Here is an 18,667-nt window from a genome sequence, read left to right as displayed (position 1 = left end):
TGGCTGCTCATGGTCACCTATGGACCAATTGGCAGGCATTTCCTCCTCTCTGAGGTCCATAAAAGCCCTGGGCTCAGACAGAGCAGGGCAGAGGACTGCCAGAGGACAAAGAGGGCAGACAGACAATAGGATGGGAGGACCTGCTGCAGAGAGGAGCTACTGTCTCTGCTGAGAACTTCAGAGACTCAGAGACATCCAAATGACTTGCCTGCAAAGAGGAGCCACCTGTTCCAGGGCCTCACTCTGCTGAGAGCTGAACACTCGTCAGGACGACCTGCCTATAGAGAGGAGCTACTCACTCCTCTGAGCTGTTCCAACACTAAATAAAACTCTTCTTCTTCACCCTTCACTTATCTGTGTACCTCATTCTTTCTGTATGCAGGACAAGAACTCAGGCAAAGACACCACAGCCAAAGAAGTTTCCAGCCAGAAGAACTGACACCCTAGAGATTCTGTAAAACTTTGGGGGCTGTCTGGGGTCTGCAGAAGGGTGAATAAAATCAAATCTTTCTGTTCTTTTTTTCGGAGTCTCTAAACTCCACAATAGTCAAAATGAAAGAAAAATACCAGGCCTCTGTTAGCCAGTTAAAAGTGACTAGCATGGCTGGTGGAGGACAGGCTTGCTGGGGAGGACACTGTCAATCCCCCCTCACCCTCAGTTGTGGGAATGTTGGCTTTCATTCCAACATAGTTTCCCTTCACAGAGGTCTAGCTGTTGCATGGGACCAGAAGGAGGCCGTGGGGCAGCTGAGGGTATCTGGCTGAGGCTACACCTCGGTGTTATCCAAATGCCCCTGGACTAACTCCAGTCCCTGACCACCCATTAGGGTGTTGGCACTAGGACCTCCAGTCTTTCCTATCATTCTTTCTTTCTTTGGGGGTTCCTATCTTATACACAATGTTAAATGTTAAAAATGTTGCAAACCAGAAATATTACTGGGCAGAATGAGCATTTTGCTTAGTCATCAAAAGTATAAAGTGGAAGGTTTAGAGTAGCACAGATGAAGCAAAGTGTGCCTTCGTATCTGTAAGTAAATTTGTGGTGAAAATGTTCTTGTAATTTACTTGGTTGCCAACTTAGCACCTTGAGGCACAGAAAAGAACCATTGCCTTAGGAAGGAAGCTTTTCTGTAAACATGAGGGCAAATGGTCCAAGGTCCCTTAACGTGCAGGCCTTCTTTCCCTTGTAGACCCAGACCATTGCCAACATTGTAGCATTGATTCAGCCCTCCTAGTGGCCATCTTAGGAGAGACTGCAAGGGGTAATCCCAGAGAACTGGGGAAGAAAACCCCAAAGTTACCACCAGCAGGGGAATCAATCCCCTCCACTCCTTCCTATCCTGGTTGTCTCAAGCTTATCCCAGCCTAGGAATCTTGATTTTAGGCAGGTCTCAGTCTCAACTGCCCCTACAACAGATGCCTGGTGAATATGGCCCCATTAAGATCCAAGTCCCCCTTTCTCTTCAGGGCTTATTGCAAATTAAGGGGGATCTTGGCAGGTTTTCAGATGGCCCTTAAGGGTATATATAGGCCTTCCAGAGCTTAACACAAGTATTTGAGCTCTCCTGGAAGGATCACCATGTTACTTTTGAATCAAACCCTGACCAATGCTGAAAAGCAGGCCATTCTTGGCAAGTGGCAAAAAATTTTGGGAATGAGCTTTACATCTTGCATAGGGCCAGGGAAGGGGAGGAGCCTTATCTAGTTGGAAGAATAGCAGTAACAATGGAGGACCCTAAATGGGACCCCAATGATGAAATGGGAGAATGGAGGAAGAAACTCTTCCAGGCGGGCATACTGGTGGGCTTGCCTGGGAATGGGCCTAGGCCTCTCAGTTGCACTGGACTATCCATGGTAGATCAAGGATTGGATGGGAGTCCCACTGCCTCCCTAGAAAGGCTAAGAGGGGTCTTGGTAAAACACACCTATCTCTTGATTCAATAGGTTGACAGCTGGTCCTAGGGGATGAGTTTATTACTTAGGCAGCCCCTGATATAGGAGGAAACTGCAGAAAAGGCCATAAGACCAGGTAATACTTTAGAGGACCTCCTGAAAGTGGCCACCTTGGTCTTTTACAATAGAGATCAGGAAGCCCAAGAGAGAGCAAGGAGACACAAGAAAAAGGCAAAGGCTCTAATAGCCACCTTGCATAAACCTCAGAATTCCTAAGCTGTACCTGTTGACTGCTGTAATGCAAACCATTGGAGGGCTAGCTGTCCCTGAGACATGGGCTGCCAGGTCCAGGGCCAGTCTCCCAAATGGTATGGTAGGGCTGATGGGTCCCAGGGTTCCTTTCCCTGACTTTGGTGATTCAGACTGCTATTGCCATCCTGGAGCCCCAGGTGATTTAGGGGATCAAGAGAAGGAGGATGGACTTCCTCCTGGACTTGAGTGGGCCATTCAGTTCTCTTCTCCAATCTAGGCCCCTTCTCCGATCTGGACCCCCTCCTCTGTTAGCATGACTGTGAGGGTCACCTCAGGAAAAGCCCAGCCTCTTAATTGTCACCTTCTTAGGCTAGGTCCCCAATTCCTGGGACTCCCTTTATCTCCCTTGTTTGAGGAGGACCTGGCCCCACAGCTTCACCTGCTGTTGATAGAGAGGCAATGGAGGAGCAGCCCCTGGCAGTTGCTAGCTGCAATTTGGTGAGGACCATCTGGGACTAATTTAAAGGATTCATCCACCCTCCTTTTTTGGCACCTTTTTGTCCCAAGCTTCACTTTGAAACCCTGGAATGGAACACCAGACCTGAGGTAGATGACAGTGGGAATTGAGGGGCACAGTGCAGGTGAGTATGACTAATTCCTGCTAATTAGGTCCTCCCATTTCATGGATGGAGGTCATGCTCGCATCCATGGCATAGATAAGGTCCAGGGAACTCAAAGGTTACTGACAGTGGAAGGCTTAGGCTCTGCTCAGGTGAGTGTGAATATTCCTGTTGGCTATGCCTCCTGCTTCATGGATGAAGGTCACACTTGCACCCATGGTTGGGACTTGAACAGGTTGCCAGGACTCAGGTATATAAGCTTGAAAAAAGAAAGAGGAATACCTTTTCTGCTGTGTGTCATGTATCCCGGGTATTCACTGGGAAGAGAGAGGAACAAAAGATGCCTTTTTCCTCTCTTTCCAGATGGGTAACCAACCAATCATTTTCAGCCTGCACTCCGCAGGCACATCCTAAATCACTGAACAGGACTTTAGAGTCAATAGGGCTCCATGGCTTGGGGGAAGGAAACCCAGAAGTCTGAATGCCAGCAAAAGGGTAAAAATTCTTACCAGTTGGACTTCTGGCTTCTCTGTGTGCAAACTGGTTGCAGGAATAAAAATCACTATATTCTCTACCCCTCCATGAGTTCAAAAGCCAGAAGTGTTGGCCATTGTGGCATGGCTGAAGTTGGGTAATAAGAGACTTAGGACTTCTTAAAAAAGAGTGTTAGTTAAGTCAGCTTAATTAAAAGTAGATGTCCATGGATAACCAAGCTGTAGGTATATGTAAAAGGCCTTTATGTCTTTTCTCTTCGTGGATCTTGTTTTCGGGAAAAGGTTCTTTCTTCTCAGTCGACTGAATTCTCCATTTGTGTCTTGCCACTCTTTATGTGCAACATGAGGGGCCCCAACTTAACCTCAGATGGCCTGGGACTCCTTGGGAAAATGGAGGAGGTGCCACTGACCTGTTTTTGGGAAAAACCTCTGTTTTCCTGATGGAGCCTCAGAGATTAGAGGTGGATGGATCCCTCTCAAAATTTTTTTTAATCTTCCAGCTATGCCTACTTATTAGACCACAGAAACTATGTTTTCCTGGCCCTGGTTCTTGAAGGACTCCACCCCAGGGCCAGCAACGCAATTAAGAGATTGGCACATGAGGCCGGCCACGGTGGCTTACACCTGTAATCCCAGCACTTTTGGAGGCCGAGGTGGGTGGATCACGAGGTCAGGAGATCGAGACCATCCTGGCTAACATGGTGAAACCCCGTCTCTACTAAAAATACAAAAAAATTAGCTGGGCATGGTGGTGGGTGCCTGTAGTCCCAGCTGCTTGGGAGGCTGAGGCAGGAGAATGGCGTGAACCTGGGAGGCGGAGCTTGCAGTGAGCTGAGATCATGCCACTGCGCTCCGACCTGGGTGACAGAGCGAGACTCCATCTCAAAAAACAAAACAAAACAAAACAAAACAGATTGGCATATGAAAAATCTTACAACTACTGGATCTCCGTTTGTGTAGATATATATGTGTCATGTGTGATGTTTATATAAAAGAGCTCTAACTGATTGGCTTAAAGAAAAATAGCACTGTTGGGCATGATGGTTCATGCCTGTAATCCCAGCACTTTGGGAGGCTGAGGCGGGCAGATCACTTGAGGTCAGGAGTTTGAGACCAGCCTGGCCAACGTGGTGAAACCCTGTCTCTACTAAAAATACAAAAAATTAGCCGGGTGTGGTGGCTCGCACCTGTAGTCCCAGCTACTCGGGAGGCTGAGGCATGAGAATCACTTGAACCCAGGAGGCAGAGGTTGTAGTGAGCCAAGATCACGCCACTGCACTCCAGCTTGGGTGACAAAGTGAGACTCCATCTCAAAAAAAAAAAAGAAAAAGACAAAGAAAAAGGAAAAATAGTGCTTAGGCTTGGTACAGTGGCTCATGCCTATAATCCCAACACTTTGGGAGGCTGAGGTGAGCGAATCACCTGAGGTCAGAGTTTGAGACCAGCCTGGCCAACATGGTGAAACCCCATCTCTACTAAAGATACAAAAAATTAGCTAGGTGTGGTGGCTTGTGCCTGTAGCCCCAGCTACTTGGGAGGCTGAGACACGAGAATCACTTGAATCCAGGAGGCAGAGGTTGCAGTGAGCCGAGACTGTGCCACTGCACTCCACCCTGGGTGACAGAGTGAAACTGTGTCTCAAAAAATAAAAAAAATGAAAGAAAAATAGCACTTAGATCAAATATTTTGAAAGAATAATAAAGCTGTAATGCCTTTTAGTTCATGGCTATCACTCTAGTGGAATGGAAAGCATGGGAAAGCGTGGCCTTGTAAGGCTCATAGTTAGGCCATTGCCTTTGGGGGGAAAACATAAAGTGGCACCAGTGCCCACCTAAGGTCAGAGATATCTGACACTCCAAGATTGGATCCCAAAGGGGGACGCCCCAGGGAATCCTCCAGACATCGCCCTCTCCAAAGAGGATGCCCTTCGCAAAGATTCTGAGGTCTAGTACTGAACCCTCCTTAGACTTTTGTCTCACAGTTGCAATACTGCTTGGCCCCCAGTATTGTATGGAATCTGAAGGTTACTGTTGAATGGGAAAGTGGGATGGCATTGCATGTATCCGGGCTTTTGTGCTGTTGTTCTAAGCAGGGGGCCTGGTTAATGTGTGATGTTCTCCTTTGGTGCTCTTTGGCCCCAGTGTTCTTTGGAGTCTGGGGAGGTTTGGCCTTTACATCAAATTACCATGGAAACTGCTTTACCTGAAATTTTGGTTCACAGCCTTCATTGGATTATCTACTAGGGCAAACAAAGTAAAACTTGTGAGCTTGTATTGCTGTCTCATGGCTAGGGTTCCATGGATCCAAACTAAGCTATTGGATCTTAGTTTGTGTGTATAAATACAGGTCTAGATGTGTTTATTTGTATGTACACTTATTGTTATAAGCATATAAGAAGGCTCATAAATTAGAGAAGTCCTTCAAAATTGTCAGCATACATTTTTTCTAGATTTTATATTTGTCTACCATTATAATATGTAATGGAGACTATTGAAAATAGATTTGCATGCAACACATAAGGAAAGTAAAATGTGTCTTTAGTAAAAGAATATAAGAAGGCATGGGAATGTAAATTTTTGCCTAGGTTAAAGGGTTAAAGAATTGTTTAAGTTAGATAAGATAAAGCTAAAAGTTCAAACAAGTTATAGAAGGTTTATAAAAATTAATCTTGTAAAAGGAATCTTGTATGTGAACACATTGACTAAATTCAAAGGGGTATTATTTGGTTTTTCCATAAATTGAACACTGGAATAAAAGCACATGGTTTTCTTGAAGCACTGACATGCTCTTTAACAAAAATTTGTAGGCCAGGCACAGTGGCTCATGGCTGTAATTCCAGCACTTTGGGAGGCCGAGGCAGGCGGATCATGAGGTCAAGAGATCGAGACCATCCTGGACAACATGGTGAAACCCCATCTCTACTAAAAATACAAAAATTAGCTGGGCATGGTGGCAAGTACCTGTAGTCCCAGCTACTAGGGAGGCTGAGGTAGGAGAATTGCTTGAACCTGGGAGGCAGAGGTTGCAGTGAGCCGAGATCAGGCCATTGCACTCTAGCCTGGTGACGGAGCGAGACTCCATCTCAAAAAAAAAAAAGTAGAGTATTGCAAGGGTGAAATTTGGCTTTCTCTCTCTTGAAAAAGATTTTTGTTTGCCTCATGAATAAACTATCGAAAAAATAGGGGAAGAACAAGGGACAGATTGTTTGGAAAACTATATTTTCACACTTGATGAATAAAGATTTTTGCTTTAAAAAAATAATTGAGTCATTTAAATGGATGACTTATGGCAACCTGAACTTCTATTAAGTATTTTAAGCCTTTATAGCTTCAAAATTGTCTCTCCTAACCCCTGACTTCTGGATGCAACAGAGGGCTCCTGGAGCATCCAGAGGAGAGGTAAACAGGATTATTTGACGTTTAGTTACATAGGATTGTTGAAATAAGGTGGTGGTTGATCTTCAGGTTATATTTTAGTGAAAAATGTTAATGCATGTTCCATTATTGTATGGGATTTCTAGAGTTCTGATGTCTCAGTTTGTGTTATCAATCATAATTAGGGTTATTGTGTTAGATTATTATAAATCACAGAGATGACCAATTTTTTTTTTGTCAATTGTGTTTTTGACTGTAATTACCCAGGATATTTTGACATTCATAGACAATTGTTTTGTGTGATCCTCTTTAAAGGATGGATTATAACCCTTGAGTGCAGGTTTCTGATAACTTTGGAGATTGTGATCGGGAGTTGACTGGGTGAACTGTACTAATGGAAGACTAATCTTTTTTGACTTTTGCTTTTTGCTTGGAACACTGCTGATTCTTATGTTCTGTTTTTCATAATCAAGGAAGTTTTTCTTTTGAGCTATTTGTAGCTTTTAACAATTGTAGGGTGAACCAACCAGTGACCTCAGACTGCAGCTCAGAAGAAACAAGGGATGGGTCGTCAAACTCCAAATGGTCATAAAAATGGAGACTCGGACATTGGCTCCTTTGTACTGGGGACCCTTAGATAGGCCTCTGAGAGAGAAAACTGACTGTCATTTTCCCAAAACAACATCCCTTCTCAGCATGAAGCAGTTAAGAGTGGTCATGATCCCTATACTAACAGCAGTTAGGTATACCTCTTCAGAGGGGGGAATGATGGCAGTGGCTGCTGCCATCATGCTGGCTGCAGCAGGGAAGCACGGCTGGGGCTACACACTCCATGGAGCCGGTGGAAGCCCTGACCTTCTGAGTTGGGATGGGAGCTCCCTGGTCTGCTGCAGCTGCCCAAACCACAGCTGCAGAGCCAGGGCTCCAGCTCTACGAGCACTGCTCAATCTCAATCTCAATCTCAACTGACTGCAACATGCGCCTCCTGGGTTCAAGAGATTCTCCTACCTCAGCTTCCCAAGTAGCTGGGATTACAGGCACCTGCTACCAAGCCTGGCTAATTTTTGTATTTTGAGTAGAGATGGAGTTTTGCTATATTGGCCAGGCCAGTCTCAAACTCCTGACCTCAGGTGATCCACCTACCTCAGCCTCCCCAAGTGCTGTGATTACAGGAATGAGCCACCGTGCCTTGCCACAGAAGCAAAGATTATTCCATTTTGGGCTAGGTTTATAGTTTTGTAACCCCTATGCCAAATTTTGACACCTTACAGTATTTGGCAGGGATAAGTCTGAAATTCCTTGATTAATAAATGCAAACTGTCAAGTGTGTCAGTGTGAAGAGATCACCAGACAGGCTTTGTGTGAGCAAAAAAGCTTTTTAATCACCTAGGTACAGGTGGGCTGAGTCAGAAAAAGAGTCAGCAAAGGGAGTTAGGGGTGGGGCAGTTTTATAGGATTTGGGTAGGTAGTGGAAAATTACACTCAAAGGGGGTTGTTCTCTTGCGGGTAGGGGTGGGGGTCACAGGTGCTCAGTGGGGAACTTCTGAGACTCATTGTCCAGGAGAAGGAATTTCACAAGGTAATGTCATCAGTTAAGTCAGGAACTGGCCATTTTCACTTCTTTTGTGGTTCTGCAGTTTCCTCAGTCCATCTGGATGTACAGGTGCAGGCTTGGGCTCAGAGACCTGACATTCCTGTCTTTTTATATTAATAAGTAAAACAAAACAAAACGAAACAGTGGTGAAGTGTTAGGGTGGTGGAAATTTTTGGGGGTGGTATGGAGGGAAAATGGGCAATGTTTCTCAGGGCTGCTTCGAGCGGGATTATGGGCGGTGTAGGAACCTAGAGTGGGAGAAATTAAACTGAAGAAAGATTTTGGGGTAAGGGGTGATATTATGGGGTTGTTAGAATCAGCATTTGTCATATAGAATGATTGGTGATGGCCTGGATGCGGTTTGGTATGAATTGAGAAATTAAACAGAAGACACAAGGTACAAATAAGAGAAGGAGAAAAACAGGTATTAAAGGACTAACAATTGGGAGGACCCAGGACATCCAATTAGAGAGTGCCCAAGGGGGTTCAATGTGATTATTTGCTTGGTTGGTGAGTTTTGGGCTCTATCCTTGAGGGTTTTTTTTTTTTTTTATGTTGTCATATACTAGGCCAGATTGATTTAGGTAAAAACAACATTCTTCATTTAGAAATATGAAGAGTCCTCCTTTTTCAGAAGTGAGTAAGTCAAGGCCTCAGTGGTTTTGGAGGAAAGAGAAATGCAAAGCCAGCAATTGTTTGTTAAAGAAGGATTAGAAATGGCTAGGAGAGAGACAGTGAGATTGATAGTGTGGTGGAGATAGCTGGGGAGAGGTAGAGGGTGGCATAAGAATGGGAATGAGAATAAGAGTGAGTATAAAAGTAAAGAATAGAACTTCATCAGGGTGAAAGTATTGGAGGGTGCCCTGCCAGCAAAGATCATCTAACAACTCCAAGAGGGAGTCAAGAGTGGTGGTTTGGGTATAGCACCAGGAGATATCAGCTGTGATGGCTTGGAGAAATAGTGTAAACAAGAGCAGGGCATTTATGAGTAGTTGAGAATGGTGAATAGGAGTATGACTAGATAGAAGATAGTAGGGATGACAAGTTTTTGGGGTACAGCCCAAGTAGTGGGGGTGACTGCATAAAGCCCTGTTGCAAAAAGTAGGGTAAGGATGAATAAACCTAATAGAATGAAGGGATGTATTAGGCTCATAAGGGTTATTACTGTTCTTCAGAAATGCAAGTGTGTTTAAAGGAAGTAGGGGAGAGTACTTGCAACTTCTAGGAGGAAGAGGAGAGATCAGGCTGGGTGTCCAACGGACACAGGTCATATAAGTAAAGTCAATCTGCCAATCTTGTGTTGGAGTAAATCCACGAGCCTGATGCGTAGGAAAAGGAGGAGGCCTGAGAAAACCTTAGGGTTGGTGGCATGGCAGGCAGAGCATTGAGAAGTGATGGTTTTAAGGATGGACTTCCATGATGGGAAGGAAATGAGGGGCTGCAGGAGGTGAGCCAGAAGCTTATATCCTACATGGAAATGGTCACGAAAGGAAGAGAGAATAGACTGGGCTTGTGAGGCAGGAAGAATGAATTTTCCACAGAGTAAAATAAAAATTATGAAATCTGGTAGAGCAGGTTTTCAGAAGAAGAATAGTTGGGAGTGATAGAGGAGCTACAGGGCGCGGTGCCGGTCCTTGTGTAAGAATTCCAACCACGGCCGGGCGCGGTGGCTCACGCCTCTAATCCCAGTACTTTGGGAGGCCGAGGCAGGCGAATCATGAGGTCAGGAGATCGAGACCATCCTGGCGAACATGGTGAAACCTCGTCTCTACTAAAAATACAAAAAAAAAAAAAAATGAGCTGGGTGTGGTGGCGGGCGCCTGTAGTCCCAGCTACTTGGGAGGCTGAGGCAGGAGAATGGCGTGAACCCGGGGGGCAGAGCTTGCAGTGAGCCAAGATTGTGCCATTGCACTCTACCCTGGGAGACAGTGAGACTCTGTCTCAAAAAAAAAAAAAAAAAAGAATTCCAACCACACAGCGCTGCACTTCGGCTGTGTGTAATGAAAAAGGGTTGGGATGAGTTAGGGAGAGCTAGTGTGGGAGCAGCTTCTAGGGCTGTTTTTAAGGAATGGAAAGAGGAGTGGGGAAAGGATTTAGGATCTATGGGGTCAGCTAGGTTTTCTTTTGTGAGTTTATATAATGGTTTAGTCAGGATGGTAAAATCAGGTATCCAAAGGCTAAAGTACCTAACCATGCCTAGGAAGGAAAGGAGTTGTTGCTTTGTAGAAGGGATTGGGGTTTGGGAGATTAGTTGGGCACGATCAGCAGGGAGAACACATGTGTTTTTATGAAGAATTATGTCAAGACAGGTAATGGATGAGGAAGAAATTTGGGCTTTGGAGGGGAATGTGCGACGTCCTTTTGAGAACAGATGTTGGAAGGGCAAGAGAATGTCCTGTTGGGAAGATTTGTAGGAGGGGCTATAACGTAGAAGGTTGTAAAAATATTCAATAAGGTGAGAAGCAGATGGATGGAAAGAAAGTATATCATGAGAAATGGCTTGACTGAAGTAATGGGGGCTGTCCATGAAGCCTTGTGCAGTACAGCCCAGGTAAGTTGCTGAGTCTGATGGGTGTTAGGGTCAGTCCAAGTGAAAGCAAAAGAGGCTTTGAACTGGGGAAAAGGGCAGCAATGAGGTATGGCTGTAGCCTAGGAATAGTCAGGGAAGCAGATAATTTAGTTAAAAGTCTCAACCTAATAAAGGAGCTGGGCAGGTGGGGATAACTAAAGAGTGCATGAAAGAATATTGTCCAAGTTGGCACAAGAGTTGGGGAGTTTTAAGAGGTTTAGAAGCCTGGCCGTCAATACCCGCAACAGTTATGGAGGCAAGGGAAACAACCCCTTGAAAAGAAGGTAATGTGGAGTGGGTAGCCTCTGTATTGATTAAGAAGGGGACAGATTTATCCTCCACTGTAAGAGTTACCCAAAGTGTCTGTGATGGTCCAGGAGGCTTATGAGCCTATCGGGCAGTTTCAGTCTTCAGCCACTAAGCTGAGAAGATCTGGGAAGGAGTCAGTCAGAGAGCCTTGGGCCAGAGTTCCAGGGGCTGTGGGAGTGGCTGCCAGGCAAGTTGGACAGTCCAATTTCCAATGGGGTCTCACACAGATGAGACACGGCTTAGGAGGAATACCGGGCTGCGGGCATTCCTTGGCCCAGTGGCCAGATTTCCGACACTTGAAGCAAGATCCTGAGGGAGGAGGTCCTATAGTAAGGCCTGGCCTCTGCGGTTTAGGCATTTTGAAGTTCTTGTGTGCTGGAGATGTGGCTGGGGTTTCTCTCGCAGTGGAGGCAAGTAATTGCAACTCTTTTCTATTATTGTACACCTTGAAGGCGAGGTTAATTAAGTTCTGTTGTGGGGTTTGAGGGCCGGAATATAATTTTTGGAGCTTTTTCTAATGTCGGGAGTGGATGGGGTAATAAAATGCATATTGAGAATAAGACGGCCTTCTGGACCCTCTGGGTCTAGGGCAGTAAAGCGTCTAAGGGATCTTGCCAAATGGGCCATGAACTGGGCTGGGTTTTTATAGCTGATGAAAAGGAGCCTAAATGCTAACTGATTTGGGAGAGGTCAGCTAAGAAAAAGGAGCACCTCTAAGAGGAAATTGTTGGGCAGGTGGGGGAGGGCTAGTCGCGGAACAAAACTGTGAGCTGGACTGGGCGTCAGGAGGGGAGGTGACAGAAGGATTACAGGGTCAGGGAGCAGAGGCTGAGGAAGAATTGGGACCTGGCTCGGCCTGGCGAGGAGCCGCCTGGGAGGAGGGGAGAGGAGGGGAGAGGTCAGATGGGTCCGTAGAAAAGGAGGATTTAAAGGACTTAGCTTGGGGTGGAGACTGAAGGAACAGACAGGAGAGAAAGAAAGATTTGGGACGAATCGCATTGGAAGCAGGGACTAGGGAGGGACTGATGTGTAAAAGAATGCCTGGACGTCAGGCACCTCAGACCATTTGCCTAATTTTACAACAAAAACTATCTAGATCTTGTAGGATGGAGAAATCGAAAGTGCTGTTTTCTGGCTGTTTAGAACAATTGTTGAGTTTGTATTGGGGCAAAGTGGTATTGCAGAAGAAAATAAGGCATTTAGGTTTTTAGGTCAGGTGTGAGTTGAAGAGGTTTTAAGTTCTTGAGAACACAGGCTAAGGGAGAAGGGGGAATGGAGGGTGGAATGTTGCCCATAGAAAGGTAGAGACATGGAGAAGTAGGGGGGGTGGTGAGCAGCCCTGGACTGCAATATGGGTGAGCAGCCAAAGCAGGCGTCCCTGCAATTGACTCGCCACCAAGGGAATGTGGGTGAATGACCAAGGCAGGCGTCCCCACAGTGAGCAGACACCAATGGAATGTGGGTGAATGATCAGGGCAGGCGTCCCCGCAACAATCAAACACGAAGGGAAGTCTGTTTTCCCAAGTCCATGACCAGTGCCGGTGTTTTGGGTCCATGGATAAAATGTGTCTCCTTTGTCTCTACTAGAGAGGAAAAAGAACTGGAATTGGAAGGACAGGGAGATTGAAGGGTAGCAAGAGAGGCTAGAGAAGACAGTGAAAAGACCGCTTACCCGATTTGAAGTTGGTAAGGTATTCCTTGGGCTGGTCTGAGGACCCGAGGTCTTAGGTGGATCTCCTCATGGAGTGATGGCGAGGACAGGGGACCTCTCTTCCAAAGGAGTCTCCCTGTCCCGGGTCTTCGGCACCAAATGTCAAGTGCGTCCATGTGAAGAGATCACCAAACAGGCTTTGTGTGAGCAATAAAACTTTTTAATTACGTGGGGGCAGGCGGGCTGAGTTGGAAAAGAGAATTAGCAAAGTGAGTTAGGGTTGGGGCAATTTTATAGGATTTGGGTTGGTAGTGGAAAATTACAGTCAAAGGGGGTTGTCCTCTTGTGGGCAGGGGTGGGGGTCACAAGGTGCTCAGTGGGGGAGCTTTTGAGACTCATTGTCCAGGAGAAGGAATTTCACAAGCTAATGTCATCAGTTAAGGCAGGAACTGGCCATTTTCACTTCTTTCGTGGTTCTTCAGCTGCCTCAGGTCATCTGGATGTATAGGTGCAGGCTTGGGCTCAGAGACCTGACATAAACAAAAATGTATGCTGGCAATTCCTAAGACATTTCTAACATTAATGTAACAATAATTTTAAACCTAGCTTAGTGAAGACTAAATTCTGATTTTATATCTTGCTCAAATTCCTATGTAAGGGGTCTGGGGAGTCATGCCCTACAAATAATAAATTATCAGATGGTTTTTACTTAACCCTATATATTGTGACTTACTTTCCAACCTGACTGTGGCATAACATTATGAGACAAGGAAGCAAAACAAAATATTTTACCTTAAATCATGTTTCTTTGCCATCTATTGAAATGGCCCTGCAAAGCTGCCCTTTGTGGGGGAAAATGTGCATATGTAAAGAATCTCTATTAACATAGCTAGATCTTTTTCTTTCAGGCCCTCCCAATCCTAAAGAGATTAACTAAAAGTCTAGCACCCTTTGAAGATCTGAACTGGAAATATTTGTCATCTATTGTCTCTAAGGGCAGCCACTATAAGACTTCAAAAGAACCTTGGTCTCCACAGTGTTTTGTCTTAACCTAAACATTTCCTTTCTATGATCCTTGGTCTTTAGACAAACTCAACCAATTTTCAACCAGAAAATGTTTAAATTTACCTATAGCCTGGAAGCCCTCCTTTGAGTTGTTCCATCTTTCTGGACCAAACCAATGTATTTCTTAAATGTATTTGATGTCTCATGCCTCCCAAAAATGTATAAAACCAAGCTGCACCCCAACCACCTGGGGCTCATGTTCTCAAGACCTCCTGAGGGCTGTGTCATGGGCCATGGTTACTCATATTTGGCTCAGAATAAATCTCTTCAAATATTTTACAGAGTTTGACTCTTTTCATCAACATAGTAAAGATTTTACTTGAGTTATGTAAACTTGAAAAAGCATTTGACTATTTTATTTTTTCCTGAATAAGTGTTTGATTTAAGCACTTTTATTTTCTTAAGCCAATTAATTAGAGCTCTTTTATATATTTTCAGTAGTGAAACATTGTGTACACAACACATAAATACATAGATACATTAGGCATGCTGATAGAGGTACATCTTTTTTTTTTTTTTTTTTTTTTTGAGACAGAGTTTTTCTCTTGTCACCCAGGCTGGAGTGCAATGGCATGATCTCAGCTCACTGCAACCTCTACCCACTGGGTTCAAGTGATACTCCTGCTTCAGCCTCCTGAGTAGCTGGGACTACAGGCATGTGCCACCATACCTGGCTATTTTTGCATTTTTAGTAGAGACAGCTTTCACCATGTTGGCCAGGCTGGTCTCGAACTCCTGACCTTAGGTGATCTGCCCACCTCGGCCTCCCAGAGTGTTGGGATTACAGGCGTGAACCACTGCACCTGGCCTAGAGGTACCTCTTATAGATTCATAAAAAACTTTTTTTTTTTCTTAGGCTTTCAGATTCTTTTTTTCCCCTCCTCCCTCCCCTCTACTTTCAGATTCTTGATAACCTGTTTCACAACCCTAGGCAGTTGTCAGCTAAACAGCCTTAAATTTGCATATTAAAGAAAACAACTCAGGTGAACGCCAAATAGCAAAATTTACATTATAAAGTGTGGAGAGAAAAAGTCTGGTGTGCTAGATGGAAATTGAAACAGATTTAATGGCCAATTAAAGATAAAATTATAGAAATTATAAAAGCCTTTTAAATACACACACACACACGCGCACACACACACACACACACACACATCCTATAGCTTTTACTTCAGAACTTTTAGCCATGAGATAAATTCAAATTTACCAGTTTGCAAAAAGAACTTGTTGGATCTAATCTGTGGTTTTTATCTTAACAAAAAATAATGGCAGATTTAGAGCAAGCAGAAAAGAATAGAGAAAAGAGGTCTTAGGAACTCTCTAATTAGTAGGTCGACCTTAGGGCTCTTTTTCCTTAATGTAAACGTGCACAAAGACCATATTTTTTCCATTTTACATAAACTTTGGCAGTAGAGGTGCCATAAAACCTACAGAGTGCTCAAAAGAGGGTCATTCTTCTTGTTTTCTTCTCATTCTTAGATTATTTGTTTTCCACTTCTTTTTTCCTTAAAAGGAGAAACTGAGCTGTGGCTTAGAGGTTTTGTGTGGTGGATTATCATGTGCTGCTTGTGGGCAGGACTCCACAACGTGCCACCACTGAATTGTTTCCACCCTCTTACATGTCTCAGTTTCTCTCTCCAGAGGTTTATGACTTCTGAGAGGGCTCAAAACACTGGGTGATCAGCCCTTCAATGTGTTTCCTGGACGAGCCAGTTTTTAAATTAAATTTTTTTTTTTTTTTTTTTTTTGAGACAGGGTCTTACTCTGTTGCCCAGGCTGGAGTGCAGTGGCATAATCTTGGTTCACTGCAACCTCCACTTCCTGGGTTCGGGCAATTCTTACGTCTCAGTCTCCTAAGCAACTGGGGTTACAGGCACGCACCACTACACCTGGCTAATTTTTGTATTATTAGTAGAGATGGGGTTTTCCTATGTTTGTCAGCCTTGGTCTTGAACTCACGACCTCAAGTGATCTGCCTGCCTCGGCCTCCTGAAATGCTAGGATTATGTGTGTGTTACCGCACCTGGCCTAAATTAGTTTTTGTTGGGGATTTCCCTGCAGGACTGCTGCACATCGTTCGGGGTCAACCTTTCAGACACTCCCACAAGGTCCCCAGTCACTCAGGGGCACCTTTCAGTTGGGAGGGGCAAATGCCCTTTCTTTTTGGAGCTGAGAAAACTTAGTCTCTGGTATACCTATGAAAGCAACAGTTCAGTTCCTCATGCAAATTCACACAGACAAACGGAATTGAGATTAACGTTGGGAGAAAAAGCAATACAAAGGATCCTTCAGAATGGATCTCCAAACTAGAATTAGGATTTTTTTTTTTTTTTGAGATGGAGTCTCGCTCTGTCACCCAGGCTGGAGTGCAGTGGCACGATCTCGGCACAGTGCAACCTCCACCTCCCTGGTTCAAGCAATTGCCCTACCTCAGCCTTCGAATAGCTGGGATTACAGGTGCACACCACCACGCCCGGCTAATCTTGAACTTGTGGAGTCAAGTGGTCTGCCTGCCTCAGCCTCCCAAAGTGCTGGGATTACAGGCGTGAACCACCGCACCTGGCCTAGAATTAGGATTCTTAAACAACAACTTCCTAGGAGAGAAAATTAAAAAAAAAAAAAAAAAAGGAAATAGCCCAAACCACTTCCTATAAACTGTGCTCAGCCGCCCGTAACTTTGTAGCTCTTGTCCAACATTATACACACCAAGGTCAAATCCTCTCACAGTTCAAGGTCATCTCTGGCACCCAAAGCCAAAGAGGTCAGGTCATGCAATACAGGAAAACAGAGCTTTAGACCTAAGAAGAATCTGCCCATGACTCTTGAAATCCCACAAAGACAAGAGAACACCCCAAAAGGGGGTGAGTGGCACCTTTGTTCTAAATTTTTTTTTTGAGATAGAGTCTCGCCCTGTCACCCAGGCTGGAGTGCAATGGCACCATCTCAGCTCACTGCAACCTCTGCCTCCCAGGTTCAAGCAATTCTCCTGCCTCAGCCTCCTGAGTAGCTGGGATTACAGGCACGTGTCACCATGCCTGGCTAACTTTTTTTGTATCTTTAGTTGAGACAGGGTTTCATCATGTTGGCGAGGCTGAGTCTCGAACTCCTGACCTCGTGATCCACCCACCTAGGCCTCCCAAAGTGCTGGGATTACAGGCGTGAGCCACCGTGCCCAGCCTAAATTCTTTAAAGAGGTTGAAGTCATTAGAAGCCTTTTCTCGATTTTTTGGTAATGCAGATGGCAAAGGGTGAAGGAGGTATAGGGTGGAAGAAAAGTAAACAAAATAACAATTTAATTTTTTTTTTTTTTTTAATTTGAGACAGTCTCACACTGTCGCTCAGGCTGGAGTACAGTGGCGCGATCTCCACTCACTGCAACCTCCGCCTCCTGGTTCAAGCGATTCTCCTGCCTCAGCCTCCCGAGTAGCTGGGATTACAGGCACCCGCCACCATGCCCGGCTAATTTTTTCCGTATTTTCAGTAGAGACAGGGTTTCACTATGTTGGCCAGGCTGGCCTTGAACTCCTGACCTCGTGATCCACCCGCCTCGGCCTCCCAAAGTGCTAGGATTACAGGCGTGACCCACCGTGCCCGGCCTAAGAACAGTTTAATTTTTAAGACCAGGAAGCAAACACAGAAACCAAATACATGGTTTTTTGTTTTCTGTTTGTTTTTTCTTTTGCAGCTGTGAGGAATTTTAGTCAAATTAGATAGGCCTTGTTACCCATAATTCGGAATTCTCACTTGGATTTGACCAAGTGAAGTAGAGTTGGTCAATGGGAAAAAGACAAACAAAATTAAAAAAAACCCCAACAATACGATCACTGAGCACTCTAATGGTAAGCAGAAATTAAGACCAGCTGGTTGTTAACTTTAGCCAAGACAAAAATCCCTATTCAGCTACTTACCTAGGGGTGCGTCTCAGGCTGAAAACGGCTGTCTACCATCCCAGGAAAAAAACCCCTCATCTTCCCTGTTGCAAGTGAGCTCAAACTCCATAAAGGAGTTACCTGCCTTCCCTCGTCATGGAAGCAGGAAAACTTGCCTTCCTTGTTGGAAGCAAGTAAAACTCCAAAATAATAATAATAATAATAATAATAATAATAAAGGGAGTTGTACAACAAAATGAACTTTAGATCTCGACCAAATTTTGGGAGATCAGGGATTCTCTGGAGGGGGTGCTCCCAGACCTTAGCAAATTGTCTTGTTGGTTTGAGCCATGGAGTTAGCTCATGTTGGTACCAAGCACCGATAGGAGATTTGTCAAAGATCAGAGGTATCTCCACTCACAATCCCTCCGTGGTTACCATCCTTCATTCAGTAAATATTTACGGACTGATTACCATACACTAGGCACTATTCCAGACATTGGAGATACAATGATGAGCATGAAAAACGGTCTAGATAAGAACTGAGGTCTCCAGACATACTTTATGCACACTCAGTTTTGTCTTTTGCTCTAGTTGCTAATTAAAACTTACTTTGCTGTGCGGTGCGACTCCGTTAACTTAAAATTACAGGCTGTCAGCTATGACCGCTAGACTCTAAGAAAGTCCAGTGGAAGTCCTTGAAAATAATCTGTTCTTGGGTGGAAGCCCTGCTCATGCAGGAGGAACAGAGGGCTTCCATTCTCGCGTCACACAGGTGAGGGTCAGCCCCTTGCTCCCTGCAGTAAGCCTGATTAGTGGGCGGAGCTTCCTTCAGGAGCGCAAGAAAGAAAGGAGGAAGGGGACCCCGCCTCCTACGTGCTCGTGGAGGGGGCGGGGCCGGTGGACTGGGCGTGAGTTAATTGGCTGGGGGGCGGGGCGCCACGGGTTAGCTCCGCCCAGGCGCTCGCGCGGATCCC

The 18,667-nt window shown here is 45.1% G+C and overlaps 1 long non-coding RNA gene across 1 annotated transcript; it reads right to left on the bottom strand.

The window, feature by feature from the left end:
• Positions 1 to 7,992: 7,992 nt before the first annotated feature.
• Positions 7,993 to 18,662, bottom strand: LOC129048055 (uncharacterized). Its single transcript, XR_008510070.2, has 3 exons — positions 18,303 to 18,662; positions 12,778 to 13,286; positions 7,993 to 8,331 (listed from the first exon to the last, which is right to left on the bottom strand). It is a non-coding gene; the product is annotated as an uncharacterized LOC129048055 (long non-coding RNA).
• Between the last annotated feature and the right edge of the window lie 5 nt (positions 18,663 to 18,667).

Source organism: Pongo abelii, chromosome 13 (genome assembly GCF_028885655.2).
Source record: "Pongo abelii isolate AG06213 chromosome 13, NHGRI_mPonAbe1-v2.0_pri, whole genome shotgun sequence".
Lineage (NCBI taxonomy): Eukaryota > Metazoa > Chordata > Mammalia > Primates > Hominidae > Pongo > Pongo abelii.
This window is presented reverse-complemented; position numbering and strand designations above follow the sequence as displayed.